Here is a 16,590-nt window from a genome sequence, read left to right as displayed (position 1 = left end):
GGAGCTAAAGAGATAATGTGCACATGCTTTCTGCACAGAGCACTGTGTGTCTATAAAAAGCCGTAGCAATTACTTTAGTAATATGCAAATAGGAAAAATCTTTCAAAGGAAGTGATTTCATTTCTGATGCTTTTTATATATTCATCGGCCACATTCCATCAAGGTGAGGCTTAGTTCCTGTTTTTGAGCTAGAAAACATATTTATACCTGCATACATGAATCTTACAGGGTGAATATATTGTATCTGAAAAGATCAGCAACCAGTATTCCCTTTATTTGTGAATCACAAGGTTAAGAAAACTGCTGATGCAATTAGAAGTGAAGTAATGTTGAGCAGAAACTTTTCAATGTTGTTTAAAGTAGTTTGCTCTGTGCACTGTGTTTCGTGTACGTGTTGTTCTTCGGTTGGTATCGTCTATTGGACAGACACGGTGCTGTGAAACGGAACTTCCCCATGGGGACAATAAAGTCTAAAGTCTAAAAACATTTATGTTATGTGTCTAAAGACTCTGACTTTCACTGAAGTATAAGCTTTAGATAATGTGTGTTTGCTCCCTCTTGTAGAGTCAAGACTCTTCCAGGGAATGGACACACAGATGATATGCTGGTAAAGTTTCAACAGGGTCTCATGATTTATTGAGTTGAACTGAATCTGTACACAAATCAATTCAATAAGTAAACATGGAGCTTTATTCCAGACAGAATGAATGACCCCTGATTATTTCGTTGACTGAATGTGTGTCTTATCTTTGATGTTGCAAAAGAAACTTGCCATGATCCAAAAAAACATTTTCTTGACTTCATCACCCAGTAAAATATCGTAAACACCCCCTCCTCCACCATCACCATCACCGTCATATGTGTAGCATCTGAGGGGCTCAGCTGGCATTATCTCCTCCACCTTTGGTCTTGATCCTGTGTTCAACCGTGAGCAGAAGTGCCCAGCGTGGAGACTTCAGCTCGTTAAGGGTTAAAAGTCAGATCTTGAAGGTTTAGGGGAGAAGCCAGAGCCAACTGAGCCCTAATATATGATCATTAAACTCATGCAAACAACCATAAAACTAAAAGAAAAGCAGTCCTGTGATGTGTTCAATGAAGAATACTGTATTAACCGGATGTCTGCCGCAGTTTTGGTTTTGGAAGGATTAAAGAAAAATCAAGTGGTAAAAGATCATCTTCTGATGTCTTTGAATCTATCCGCTCTTTTCAACATGCCAAAGGTGAAATTAAAGAATCAAGACGATCTTTAAATCTCTCTACAGGATAAGAGTTCATATCAATACTGAACAACGTCATCCTGCAGTATTTATAGAAAGAGCATTGTTGGGGAAAGCAAAGGACCAGTGCAGAGGACAGTGCTGCACATTATACTGCAGCCACAGTGACCTTACATGTATCAAAGGGACACACTCAAAGGAAGCAATGTAGTCCATATCAAAGGGAGCTTTCCTCCCGGGACTCAGGACCCAGGAGCGTTGCTAATAACCGCACGGCAAGTGCTTTGACAACACAGAAGAAAACATAAAAACAATACATAAGAACCCAAATCACAACAGAAAATCATGACGACAACGCAAACAATGTCTGATGATATAGGTCATATATATAATTTAATGCAGTAGATAACTTATATATTACTCCTTTAAGAAAATAAAAATGTAAAAAAAAAAACTATAATTAAGTAAAAACAAAGGGAAAATATAGTTTTTTCTACAGTGTTCATCTTTTAAACCTCCTGATTTTTCAACAGGAAAATATTGTGTTTATTTTGAAGTAAACCCAACTTCATCAGATAGAAGACAAGATGAGGTTCCACAACTGTTGTTCACTTCTTTGCACCACTCGTATCAGTCAGGCGTTAGTACTGCTAGTCTGCTACCTTTGCTGAGAACAGTTAGCATTATTTTCACGCCAACAAAGACTTCACATATCAGAAAAACAAAACATAAACACAGGTTGTGCAAGGTTTGAAGCACACCACAGAAGCTCTCAATTTTCAGTGGAGATCGGTCTACAAATGGGAGAGAAAAAAAACAACCAGAAATTGTTCCCGCTGCTCGGTGCATAATGTTTGGGTCACGCGTGGTGTTGAGCACATTATGTTCATGGGGAAACCAGGTAAGTACTCCTCTTTATTAAAAGCATCATCTCTGCTGCTGCCCGTGTTGGAGTGCATCTCTGAGCCCCCTCGACTCGCCGACAAAATTGACTGTCATCAGCAGTGACATGTCGCTCTGGCATTCCCGTCACACGCTCACCTCTTTCCCCCCCCCGCTCTCTCTCTCTCTCCTCCACGTCCTGCGGTTGTTCTGAGAGTCGCGCCCTTCTTCTTCCATTTTCAGAGCAGAGATGGAGTTTGACAGACTCCTCTGCTTGCCACCATTCGGCCTGCTGCCGGCGTGTCTTTCTCCATCAGCCTCTTCCCCTTTTATGACTGACTGCCTCAATCAACTTTTAAAGGAACAAACAAAACACAAAAAAGGCAGAAAGCGAAGTTGCACTCAAGGACGAGAGCTCCTGGAACCAACTTTTTGTTCTGTGCTGAAGTTTGGAAGAAGAAGAAGAAGAAGAAAAAAAAAACAGAGGAGTTAGGAGGCAAAACCCTGAGCTGAATGTCAATTAACTTCAAAGAGAGAAAATAAAGAAGACTCTGGGCTATGTTTCACGCTGCTTTTACACAAAAGCTTCAGCACCTTTATCCACCTTCTCCCAAAGAGCCCGAGACACCTGAGCACTTATCAGCGTAAGGCAGGGGCCGTTAAGCTGACAGTTTTTCAGACGGGAGGTTAAACCTGCACCTTGGAGAGTACGTGACTTTGTCAAGCCTGTTAAGAGGGAACAAACGCTCGCTTAAATAAATGCACTCATAACCCCATCATATTAGACACAATCAGGTTCTGTTTGGGGATTTTTTTTACATATGCAGCCGCACGGCAGTCAAAGTGTCGCTGTATACAACACAAACTCTGCTAAAACACGAAAATCACCCACTTTAAATCGTCCCAATAAGATTATTATTATTTTTTTTTTTTAAAAACATATTCAACTTTGGCAGCAGATGAAAAAGATGTGATATGAACCTCGGGCTTTACTCTTTATGAGAGCTGCCAAGTGTCGAGCTTTGCTGAAAATGCTGAGAGAAAAAAATGTAGCTTTTTTTTTTTTTGCTCTTTCCTTTCGGTTTAGTGGGCTTGTGGTCAAGGAGTGTACCTGAAGGCAGCATTTTTGAAACGAGAGCACAGTGACCTGGCATCACCATTAGAGTCACTTTTAGTGGGATCCTTTCCAAAAGCCTGCTGAGTGCTCAAAGAACCCTTTTTCACAGCATCATCGCTGTATGTTGCGACTTTATTGTGGTATTTTTCTTCCACTTTTTCCTCTGTATTTCTTCTTTCTTGCCCTCTACATCCCTGTTATCTTATTACTACATTCTCATGTGTTATTTATAATGGACAGATGTAGCATGCATGATGACCAATGGGTCTACTTCAGCATATTTGACGGCCGAAGATAAGTACTTCCAGAGTTGAGTGCAAGACTAAATATTGGTGAATTAGTCCAAAAAAAAAAATTCTGATTATGTCCAGACATGTTTATTTACATATTCCTTTGGCGTTTGACTTGTTATTTTATCGTCAAAATCAGTCAGAGTGAATTAAACTGGCTGTAAAGTCTGAGTTTCTAAGGGCTAAAGCGGCGCCACAGGTGTCACACTTTGTCCCTCATGTCTTCCTTCCACTTTTAGTTTTCCACTTCTCAGAGTTCCCAGCCGTTCTCCACCAGATGTGCCCTCTGTCTTTTCCTTTTCTCTCCATCTACACATCTGTTCTCTGTTTGAATCATCTCATCAGCGTCCTGCCATGCTCCGCCCACTTGCTCACCTTTTACGGGACTCTTTCCTTCATTTTGTGTCTAGTTCATTTTCCTCACTCTGCCTGGATGCTCTCTGGAAGAATAGCTTTGTGTTTTGCCGGGTTTTTTTTTTTTTTTTACATTACGTGTTGTACCTGCCTTCCTTGATTCTTGTATATCATCTGTTCATAATACATTTCATCATCTGAGCTTGTATGCGTCCTACCTTTGTGACTTTTCTTCACATCTTGGTAAAATAAAAAAAAAGACACACATCCCTAAGTGGGTGCTGGATCCCAAAATGAATGTGTTTGAAGAATCAAAAAAGATAAGCACACCAAGGAGCTTTATTAACAACCTGCCAGCTGATTATAAAGTCAGACAGTCGTGTTAATGGACATTCTGAGGCTTTGTTGTTCTGGCTACAAACAGATGTGTGAAGTAAGTTTCAGTTTGGAATGAGTCACTCACAGTATGAGGAAAGAACATAGGTTTTTGGCTTTTATCTGTGTGTGTTTGTGTGTCTCTCTTTTGGTTGGACTTTGGCTATTGCTGTGGCCATGGTTACACATGCATCTCCATGATGTGATGCTTGATGACCTGAAGAAAATCCTTCAGGAGCCAGAAGTTCCCTCCTCACGGTCCATTAGAGGCGACACTTTGTGCTGTTGGCTTCAACATCTCGCTCTGCCCTGAAGTCCATCCTGTCCTTTGTTCTTACTGCATTCTTTTCATGCATTTTCTTTGTTTTCTCCCTCTTCTTTCCAGTTCTATTGTCACATTATCATAACTTGATTCAGGTTTAATTGTTAAGTTAAAGAGAGAGAAAATATTGTATAAGCGATTCTACTTGACAGCCCCAATTTCTTCAAACCACTAAGCTAACTTTAAGTAAAAAGAATAATAAAAGGTGGCATTTCACAATAACAGGAGGTCAGCCAGTAAACAAAATAATCCTGATTTATTCTATAGTGCAAATTTGAGTTTTATAAATGAAAGGGCTTTGACGTTAGTTGAGAATATTTGTGTTCAGGTCATCCTCCATCTGCCATTTTATTAAATCCGGTGTATTTCGCTCTTGTCAGAATAAATCACAGCACTGCTTAGGTGCTGTTTACTGCGCTCAAATTGACGGAAATGGCACTAATCAAATTTGACGGGTTTGTCACGATCTCATGAGCATAAATGAAGAGCAATGAGGCAGGGAAAATGAACTGACCGAGAGGAAAACGCTCAGTTTGAAACTCGTAGTAAATCATGAAATTCTCCGTTCTCGTGTGTGTTTTGCGATACACCAACAGATCAGACTTCACCCTTTAAAGGTGACTTCTTTTTTCCCCCCCCCGAGCACAAACAAAGCTCCCCCGTGGACCGTCGATGATCAGGAGACATGCAACATCACACAAACTCACACAAACTGGATCAATGTTCTATTTAACACGTCTGGTTTCGGGCCGAATCGATGCAGGACAGGTGATCTCTGACCTGCACACAGCCGTCTGTTATCTCTGCCGGATGACTTTAACCCTGTCTTTGCAATTTTTATCTCACGCTGATCCTGAAGTCTGCACCCTGGGATGTTTGGTGTCCCTGCGAAGACTATTGATTTTTGTCTTTTTCAGGTTCAGTATAATGAGAGCTTTTAAATAATGCACACACAGCAGCGCCATCTACACATAGCATCTCGTGCCAGCTCTGCCCCTTTATTATTATTATTTTTCTCTCTCCCCGCCTCTCTCCCTCTCTCATTATCACCCCCTTCTCCCCCCCCCTCCTGTCCACAACAGCAGAGCATCCACAGAGGTAGAGGATGAGGAAGGCTGCCCCTGCCACACTCCCCCTTCTTTCCAATCTCAAAACCCTCTGATCCGTTGTCTTCCTGAGTGGCGTGAGATTCAAAGACGCTCCTTACTCCCAGAGATGATGATGATGATGATACCCGCGCTGCGATAACAGCAACGCTCGAGCTTCCCCAATTTAAACATCTCCCTCCGCCTCTCCCGTATCAGGTTGGATCGGTTTCTGCAGGTTTATTGGCTCTTTTGTCTCTCAGGATGTCTCGAGCGATCGCAGTGCAGGTGTGCTTTTATGAATGGCAGGCAATATCCCCCCCGAGACACAAAGCCAAGCGCTCCGTGTTGTGTCATTACTGTAGTGTAATGAGAGTCCTGATGAATAAGCGCTCCCTTAAAGAGCATTTCATAAAACACACCTTAGCTAAAAAAAAAAAAAAAAAAAAAAATGGATTAACTGATTAAACATAACGAGAGTTTTCTTGCTTACCTTGCAGTTTTTTTATGTAAGAGAGGTGCCCACTTTTAGACAGTGCTCCATTAGTGCCAAAATTGTTTTTCTGGCAAATCATTTGTCCGTGGAAATGCAACTTTGACATGTTCATTCTCGAACGTCTGTGAACTTTCAATAATTAGGGCCCGAGCACGAACCGTGATTTTGATTGTTTCGGTTGTTCTCATGGGTTGTTATGAATGTTATATTTGACTGTTGTGTTGCCTATACATCTCTCTTTAAACACATTTGTATGGGGGTAAGCTGACTAGATTTAGCTAACTTATTAAGATTATTCAAACTTTGGGGGGGACAGGGGTCGTCGGTAGCAGAGAGAAGTCCTATGATTCCCCCCCCCCCCGCCTTGATGTTATCTTTTGTTATTGTTTCGATTGAGAGCCCCCTGGTGGCGGAATTAACATACTGTGCCTTTAAGACAGAGAGAACACATGCTGTTTACTCAAATCAGGAGGACATTTCTAATCACACCGTCATTCATCAAATCTGGACGTTTTAAATAACAGACAACAAAACGGGATAACATCCATCCTGACACATTAGCGTGACATATTACAAAACAACAAAACCATTTAAGTACGCTCAAGCTGAAATGACAAGGACACGTTTCTTTGACAAATGTTCAGTTGCCATAGACGGAGAACATTTTACACATGCCACATATGGGACCTCATTTTATGGAGCCTGACAAAATAAAAATTCCAATCTTATGCAGACGCATCTTGCTGAAGAGTTCAAAGACATCTCCTCTGTGTCACTTAAAATAACAAAAGCAGCTCTGGATTTCTCAGTACGCGCTATAAGTTATTTGCGAGTCATGAACTTTTGCTTTCTGTGGAGGCGCTGAGGTCTCTGTCAGATCGAGCCGAGGCCTCTGAAAGATGCTTTGCCATGCAAATCACATCATTATGACAAAATACGAGATTATTCTTGGATGTCTGTCGACACCGGGGAGCTGCATTTAATAGCGTCTAATGTCGGTTTTTTTTTTCTCTCTGGCGGGATGCACAAACATCACAACTACACAAAATCTAATGAAGATAATCACGGCTCGCCTCAGAACTGGAAACGTCGGCACAACACATCAAAGATATTCACAAACAGATTGCCTTGATGCATTTCTGCTCTGAAGACGTCTTCAGATACTAATTAGAGGATATTAATTGACATTTGGCTTTGAGTCTCTTCTGACGAGGAAGCAGGTAGTGTGAGGAGAGATGGTTTGCGCATGAGTGGAGGCTGATTGCGAGCCTACTTTCACACTCTTGTGTGTTTGATCGTGAATTGGCGTCGGAGGGGAAGCAAAGGGTTGAGTTTCTGTGCACATGCAGGGACGACTTCAGCGCCCGCTCTCGCCGCTTCTTCCTCGAAATAGTATGTCCTCGTCTCTGCTCGGCGCTGACTGGCTGTGACAGCTCGGGAGAATGTATGGAGAACAGTCGCTGGGGGTACATTATAGCCGCTCTCACGCTTCACTGTTTCTTCCATTAAATCTACTCATGAATCAAATTAGCCTTCTTTTCCTCGCCTGTCACTTCTTTTTTTTTTTTTTTCTTCGAAGCCCAGCGAAAGGAGCCTGCCCCGTACTGTGGCCCCCGATAAATGCAATGATGGAAGGAATAAATGGAGTTTTACATAAATGGAATAAATAATAATAGCGGTGATATTTGGTGGAGGGAAGTGCAGCCTAATCAGCGTCTACTGTTGCCGCCGCGGAAGGCATTAGCATACAGAAATATGCTTTTCCACTTTATTGGGTCCTAATTGTTGATTTCACTGACTGGATGGTTGCTTCCCCCCCCTGGATAATGATGCCATACCATCCTCCATATGGGAAGAGTAAGTGAGAGATAGAGCCAGAATGGAAAACTCCACCCCCCCCCCCCCCCCCCCCCCCCACTGTTTTTTTGACAGCTCAAAAAAACAACGTGTATCCCGTCTCCAGAGAGAGCGAGCGGGAGAGGGGAGAGACGAAATTGAATAAATATGGTGTAAGACGAAGAGGATTGGACATCACAGGTTTTTTACTTTGAAGCTGGAATTCTTCCAACTTCAAAAGAAATGAGGTAATAAATATATGATAGGTGTCAACTGAGTCAAAACAACGCTGTATGCACTCGCGCAACAAAGAGAGCCAACTGAGGCTGTAATGCATCTTTTATAGGATTCAGTCTAAAGATTCTCTTTACCTCTTATCCTGAGCGCCCGTCTTTGTCTAGAGATGTTATGAACCGTGTTTGAGGTACTGATTTTCAACCTTTTTTTCATGTCAACGATGAAGCAGTCTGGCTGATTACTTCTCTCTGTAAGTAACTTAAAGCTCTTGTGAGGAACTTTGGGTTTGTGTCAATTTGAGCGGCCGCTGGAGATAAAGCCGTCCTTCTTATCGCTGCTGATTTTGTCCGGTACATACCTAAGTACAATTTCTAACAATAAACCTCATCAATATTTTATATCCACACTTTGAATCTCTGGCCTCAAAAAAAATTAAATATGTTTGTTTCCACAGCACGCTGTTGATCGCCTCGTCTGACACCTACCCTGCCGCAGCCGTTTTAGGCATTAGAGATTATTATGTAGAAATAATCAACCTTTATGCTGATGGTTTTTCTTGGTTTTTTAGGTAATAAAGGTGGCATCAAAATTGATTTCAGTCTGTTTTTATAACCAGCTGAAAACTCATCACAGGAGCTTCAAGTGGCTCCCTGCATGAAGCAACAAATCTGAGAGAAGTCAACTTTGACAAGGTGTCATTACTGTCCATTACTTTGAAGACACATTGACACAAAATCAACACAAGCTAGAAAAAAAAAAAACATGTAGTTGAGCAACTCTGAGGTGCAGGGGCTGTAGAGATTCATGCCACATTACCCCACATTGAACTGTCCTCTGCACCGGCAGTCTGCCCTACCTGCAAAAGTCAAACACAGGCCTGAAAACTGCAAGACTGCAGAATATATTATGATTTGGAGTTAAATAAGTGCTTTGTAATGTTGGGCTTAATTGGAAAAAGTTTGCACCATGCATAAAAGCAGAAAAATCTATTTTCCTCTAATCAAAGGAATGCACACAAACAGCTGTGTTTGTTATATAAACTGAAAGGTGTTTCCTATAAGATACTGAACTCCAGATTGTGAATGAGTATGAATGGGATTAGTTAACGAATTAATACTAATGTACACTTTCACACTCTGCCATCAGGGTGTGAATGGGTGAATGTGACATGCGATGTAAAAAGCACTTGCAGTCAGAAGCTGGGATGCACCAATGCATCATTTCACATTGGGTCGATTCTCGCCATTCTGACAGACACTGGACATCGTCAAAGACAGTGGCATGCACCAATGCCAGTAGTGGATGTCTATCTGTTTTGATGTACCAATTTAGTTGTGGCCTCTAGTACACCGAACTACTGATTCAAACATAAGAGAAAATGTTTGAATTATTGAAGTCTCACACCAAACGAAGTAATCAACAATCAGCTGAATTTTTATATTAAGCATCGGTATTGGCCATGATTTCCACAACCGGTGCATCTTTAGTCAGAAGACTTTTAAAGCGTTATACCAGCTCAAGTCCATTTACAACCTTTATTAATCCCAATGGAAATTCTGGAGCCACTGAGATCTCTTGTTAAAACATCTTACAGCAAACTGAAGTGAGAGTGAGGTGGTGCAACAACCTGATGGACTGATGCGTCGTAGTCAAAGAGTGACTGAAACGAGGCTGAATGAAAAACATGGTGCAGGGAAAAGCGGGTCATTAGCAGTTTACAGCTGCATGCTATACCTCACATTTGCCTCAAAGCTAAAATGTTTGCTGCTTTTACTTCCCGCTCCCGTGACCCTCCCCTTACCTCATGTACCTCATGGCCAGGCAGTCAGGGGCCTGTGATGGATCCTGGTTTAAAGACGTCAAATCTCTTGCTGAGAGTTGGATTATGTGGGATGATCCAGGTTCTGAAAAATAAAAAGGAACTATATTTCATCAGTTTCATAATGTTTGAAGTAGTGCAGTCGAACTTTATTGATCTTTCAGGACTCTTAAACCACCTTAAAAGTGAATACTTCAATCAAAAGGTGAAGATCAAACACAATTTATATTCCATACTTGTTCCTACTTGCTCAGTTCTCACACAATCATTAGGTTGCTTTAACAACAGACTGAATTCTATATTAATCCAGAATAATAAAATAACTTGTCAATGTCTTGCCAATGTTTATTTTTAATAAAGTGAAAAATCAGCCCTGCAGGTGACTTTATGAATGACTTCAATGCAGGCTGTTAACAAATTAAGACATACATTTTTTTTGTAACTGTGTGTCTGAAAATGACCTTTTACCTCCTCAGAACTGGAAAAGGTTAAATCTAACAGGCAGTCATACACCACAACACAACAACTGTGTCGTCATCGTATTCAAACGAAGCCTTATGAGCTGCGGCTGCAGAGTGAAGCTTCAGTGATTTAAAATAGTCCTGCTGTGAGCCGTGTAAAAAAACATATATCTCACCTGTGTCCGTCTTCTAATCTATCACACAGACATTAGCATTTAAATAAAGTATTACAGCGCTGCTCAGGGAGATAAAATAGTTGATAGATGTCGTTTATTTTTATCAGGAACACAGCAGGAAGGAAAGGGTACTCCTCATCAGGAGGGCTGGGACAGGCTGTTTTCAGTGACAGTTTGTACGTGTGTGTGTGATGGTTTGTAAATCTTATGCGGACTGTTTAGCACCACCTTATCTAGGTACGTCTGCCCCAAAAAGCCTTAGATAACACTTTGACTTAATCCCCATACCACCCTATTTACATTAATCAAGTTAGTTAAAGGCTTTATATGCGATTTTTTTTGATCCAGCAGATGTCGCCCTTGAGCACCAGCATGAAACCAAAACAACCCGCGGTGCATTGTTGTGTTAGCATGCTAATGCTAGCGATCTTTATTATGCTCGTATCTTCACACTGCATGTAAATTTACCTGAAATGAGCGTGATCTAGAAACACAGTTAAGCAGTGAGTACAGTATGTTATTCTTCTTTTCTCTAGTCCCTCAATTAAACAACTTTTATACACGAGGGGAGGAGTTAGCCTGCTGTCCGGGCGATGTAAACAAACTGAAGATAGGACTCTGAAAACTCTGAAAACATCACAGACAGTGGGACTCGGGTGTTACACCCATTGTAGACAGTCATGACTCACAGAGTTATTTTCAGAGGATATACTTGATTTTTATATTTAAGTGTGAAAAATCACATATAAAGACTTTAATATACATGAGCTTAAGTAGGTTTGGTTAACCACAATTTAATTTTCAGTTGATGTGTGTACACTTATATGTATTTAACTGTAATTAAAGCCTGACATACACTGTACGATTGTATCAAATTTTAAGGCGCGATGTCAGCTCACACTTAACTGTAATCATCCCAAATCAGCAGAAAGAAGTCTGGAAAATTTGACGCTGGCCTCTTTACTGTTTTATGATCTGTTCACCTTGTCTCACTTCATCACCGCCTTTATGACGCCGGCCTTGATGATGGTAATGACGATGGTTTTTGTTTGATAACGACGATTTGATAAGATGGTTTCTATACTGATTAGAGCTCTCAAGAACTGCCGTCAATGTTGTGCTTTGCCTCTCGTAACCGGCGGCCCAGTAAATACTTGACTTTATCTTTTATCATGTTCCCTTATAAGTTATGTTCATTGACTATTCATGTGCATACGTCGTGTAAATATTTAACAGGGAGAGTTAAACTAAAGGGTTAACCTGTGAGGGAGGAAATCTGACAGAGTACAAATATGCACAGCTGTTATTTAGTTTATTGTTTGGTTCAATGTACAGTGTTCATGTGAGACAATACATACTAATAGCTCGTCAGTGTTTCATGTATATGTAATGAAGAATTTATGAGCTAATGTTGCCTCAGCAGTGAGAGTGGATCAACCGATTCTTCAGTCTAGATCCCATCACAGGCTTTCTGTTTCATCTTTAAAGTGCAAAGGGAGGAAAAAAAAGAACAAAAAGCGATACAAAATAAGGCGAGAGCTGTAAAACTGAGAGAGAAGCCGAGTAGGGTAATCCACGGGGGACATAAATGATAAGAATTGTGAGATGAAGGGGTTTGAGAATGAGGCTGGTGGATGGATGGCGCGATGAGGGAGCCGTAATAGATTTCTAATAACTTGGACAAGTTGGTGCTGCTGGAATATGGATGAGAGGGGAACTGCTGCACGTGTATTGACGCAATCTGAGAATCCTCTTGAATCTACAGTAGATGGTGTGTCATATTCTCCGTAAAAGAAAGCTAATTTTAATAAAGTTTTGATTGTGTTTGTTGACTCCTTCGAAACCTGCTGACCCAAACAGGTGTTCCAAAGTAGTGCTAAAGCTAAGTGGGTTGCTAGTAGGAAAGTTAAGCGCTCAGAATTATCTCAATATAGCATGCATGTTCTTTTTTAGCTCGGTTCTGCTTTGGTTAACTCTGGCTAGTCTCTCCTTGAAGGGGCTGAGCTGAGCTAGCATCTCCTGCGGCTAATATTGACGCCCAGCCGCCACCAACGGACTCATGTCCGCAACCACCGCCAGCCTCATCATGCACAGCTTGCTCCGACGTCCACCTCAGCAGCAAGGAAGTGTGGACAACAGGAACGCGGGGTATACAAAGGAGAAATCCTGCCTTCATATTATCCCATATGCTCTTTTGTAAGAATAATAATAATAATAACTTTATTTATATAGCACCTTTTAAAAACACAGGTTTACAGAAGAACAAACTAAAGCAAACACAGAAGAACATAAACAACAGCAAGAACATAACAAATGCAAAATACTAAAAATAATTAAATACAATTCAACAGAAAAGAACCCAAAGTGCACGATACCCAACAGACATATATAACCCGACCATCACAAGAACCATCACAAGAACCATCACAAGAACCATCACAAGAACCATCACAAGAACCATCATAAGAACCCAGACAACACAAGAACCCAACAACACGAGCTGAGACCAAGAGGAGCAAAGATTTAAAATGATGTAAGAAACTAAAAGAGCTGAACAAAATAAAAAGATAACAGCAATAAGACGGTAAGAGCAGTAAAAGAAATAGAAACAAGTGGTTAAAGGATCAAAAAACCCAAAACTATAATATTAATAAAAATACAAAGTAAATATAAATATGAAACATAAATAGACTAAGTAAGATAAGAAATTACCAAGTTAAAACACAAGAGGAGATTAAGATATGAGCATAAATACGAGATAAGAGCATAAATAAAAGGACAGTAAGAAGTAAAAGAAGATAAAAATAGTAAAACCAGTAAGAAAAGACATTAAGAAGACGACATCACAAAGCGTAAAGCGTCTCCAGATAACACGTGCTATACCAATAATGATTGATTGATATTCTTACTATTGACCTAAGAACCTTGAACAACCCGGTCTCAAATAAACACAAACTATCCCTTTAACTCTGTAGGCATCATAAACTGAGCTAAACTAGCTTTCATTGGTTAAATGAAACTGAACATTTCCATTGGCGTCAAAGTGAGACGAGGTGAACAGATCTGCATGAATCAGCACCGCAGCAGATTGAGTTCTTCTGCCTCGTCATATCAGAGTCTGTTGACATTTTCTCTTCCATTCAGCAGCCGTGTCTCACACCAGGCTCCGTTATGTGTGGACCACAGGAAGAATAGCTGAGCTCTGGGGTAACTGCTAATGGAGATCCTAGCAAGCAAACAAATGTGTTTACTTCATGTACCATCGTTAGTTTAGTAAATTTCTCTGTGAAAAAAAAGTGTGCAGTTCTGTGTCTTTTAATCACTTTCCTCCATTTGTGATTGTCTCTCTTCCCACAGTTAACGGACCAACGTCACATTAACCAGACTTCTTTGCGCAGAATGTTAATATTACAGTAACTCCACTAATTTCTGTGTTTAGAGTTGAGCCCCGAGCAACCATCTGATTTTTTTGGTAACGGTTTGGTCTGGCAACAACTGGATCTAACGAGGGTTAGCAGACAATTGCTTTGCGTAATTGGCCAATCAGAATAAAGTATTTCACACAGCTGTGTATTTAAAAAAAAAAAGAATAAACCACACCCATATTCTAGTAGAAATTGTTATAAAACCATTTGAGGGATTAAACCCTGAATTATACTACCGAGGATTAAATTAACCCAGAGAAGGGAAACTGAAACAGCAACCAAATAATTGCAATTTCAATCGAAAAGCCTCCTGGTGCATCTTTTTCACAACATCCATCAGCAAACTGATGTTTTAAAGGCGAGTCTGTGGACTAAACAAGACTCTACAGAGACAATAACGCTGCTGATTCTACAGATTAGGAAACTTTAAAGAAACCGGAGGAGAGGGCTCTAATGCCACATGCTTGGAAAGACTCCTGTCAAGCGCAAATCAATGAGTGGAAATGGAAATGTCGATACATTTGTTTCAGCCAGTTTCACAACAAGACCACGTAAGTAAAAATTGATAAAAGGTACTGATTGTGTGCACCACCATGAAGCTGTGATCTCCTCAGACGTGTGTTTATGTCTCCAGACTCAGATACGTCTGTAACTTGAAAGACTTTTCCACGGCAACTTCCTGTGACAGTTTAAAGTAAATTGGGTTTTGCAGCGAAAGTGATGCTATAACGTTGCATTGTGGGAAGTGTAGGACCCAGCGGCTCTAAAGTTATCTAGCAGATATTACAAACTGACGCATAGAGACACAGTCAAAGTGCTTGTAATTTGTGCTCATAACTTTAGTCACACCTGCAGATTGTAAAGGTATGCGTCCATATCTCAGACTTAGTCAAGTCTCTGAATTGAGCTTTTTCTAGCACAAACTCTAAGTACACATACATATCATGTGCAAATCTAAACTGTGTGCATATTTCTACAGCTCGAAATACTTTTTCCCAAAAATTCACATTCTACTATTACAGAACTGTTTTACTCATGCACAAAATGTTTATAGAGTCGGGTCACTGGCGGTCGGCTTGTTAGCTTAGCAGGCTGAAAGAACTGAATTTGGAAATAAAAACCTTAATGTTTACATTTTGCAATTTTTTTTTGTTCATATTTTAACATAAATGTAATGAAAGCTAGTTAGAGGGGCCCCATGTGAGATTTTGCCCAAGGTCCCAACAAACTCTACAACCGCTACTGGTCAGAAGTTTAGGGAAGAGTGTCACAGCAGAAAAAGAAGAGAGGGAGGTACAAATGGGACAGGAGGGTGGTACGGACATGAGGAGAGGGAAATAGTTTATATTTCTTTGTCTATTTTGTTTGTGTGTGAAAAAGGGGAAATCAGAAAACTATGCGTAAATGACTTCATCATGCATGTTAGAGGGACATCCATGACTCCTTGTACCAGCCTCGTGTTTGTGCACAGTGACTCATTTTCCACTTCAGCAGTGGGTCATGTTCAACACAGCACCCCCACAGGCATGATCCAACACACACATGCACACAGACGTAATCCACACACACACACACACACACACACACACACACACACACACACACACACACACACACACACACACACACACACACACACACACACACAGAATACACTATTTAAAGTCTCAAACAAGTTGTTTGGAAAAATAGTGAATAAAACTGCTGAGTTACTGGAGAAGGAAAGAAAAATGAGTTGTTTTCCAGAAAGCTATTATTTCAGTGCTGAGCGTGAGATTGCCTCTGACTTTGATCTATGAGACAACGCGCCGACGCACTTACTTTGAGATGCGATATCCCCGGGGGCATTTATGACCAGCGTGCTGTCACTTGTATATTAAATCAGTTGTTGCCTTGTAGGTGCTGTAACTCCAATAGAAGCTTTTGGTATAGTCGTATTTTGTCTGCAGACTTTTTATATTTATGCAGTTGTTTGTCGGGAAAGCCTTGTTAGTTTCCTTTTCATCTGAAGCCAAAGATGGAAAAAAATCACAATGTGCTAAACGGTGTCTTAATCGAGACATCTCTGTTTCAGGGATGAACACACGTCCAAGAAAACTGACGTACAAATAAGAAACTAGGAAAACCAGTAGGTGCAGGAAAATCACTAACCTGCAAAAGAGGCTTTATATTGGACAGTAGGTTCATTTACAGGTTTAGTGTGCAGCAACTAAATAAGTACACCCGGTTTTCAGATGTGTGTGTTAAAAGCTTACCTGATGGGTGTTATCAGTTGCCTTTGAAGCAAAGATGTAAAGTTGTAGAGCACTACTCTTCCTCCTACTCAGCTCAACACGCTGTTATCATCTATCTGTAAGGTTGAATGACTCATAATTATATAAAGGCAACAGCGTCTGGTGGCTGCAGTTATTATTAGTAGGGCAAAGCGTAGGGGAAAGTCACATGTAGCATAAAAAGCCAGAGAATCAACTTAAGGAGGATGATAGGATGGCCTGTTG

At 40.7% G+C, this 16,590-nt stretch overlaps 1 protein-coding gene across 1 annotated transcript in view; it reads left to right on the top strand.

The window, feature by feature from the left end:
- Positions 1-16,590, top strand: part of ap1m3 (adaptor related protein complex 1 subunit mu 3) — a 200,358-nt gene that overhangs the window by 141,617 nt on the left and 42,151 nt on the right. The gene's annotated exons all lie outside the window — the stretch shown is intronic.

This window comes from Labrus mixtus, chromosome 3 (genome assembly GCF_963584025.1).
Source record: "Labrus mixtus chromosome 3, fLabMix1.1, whole genome shotgun sequence".
NCBI lineage: Eukaryota > Metazoa > Chordata > Actinopteri > Labriformes > Labridae > Labrus > Labrus mixtus.
This window is presented reverse-complemented; position numbering and strand designations above follow the sequence as displayed.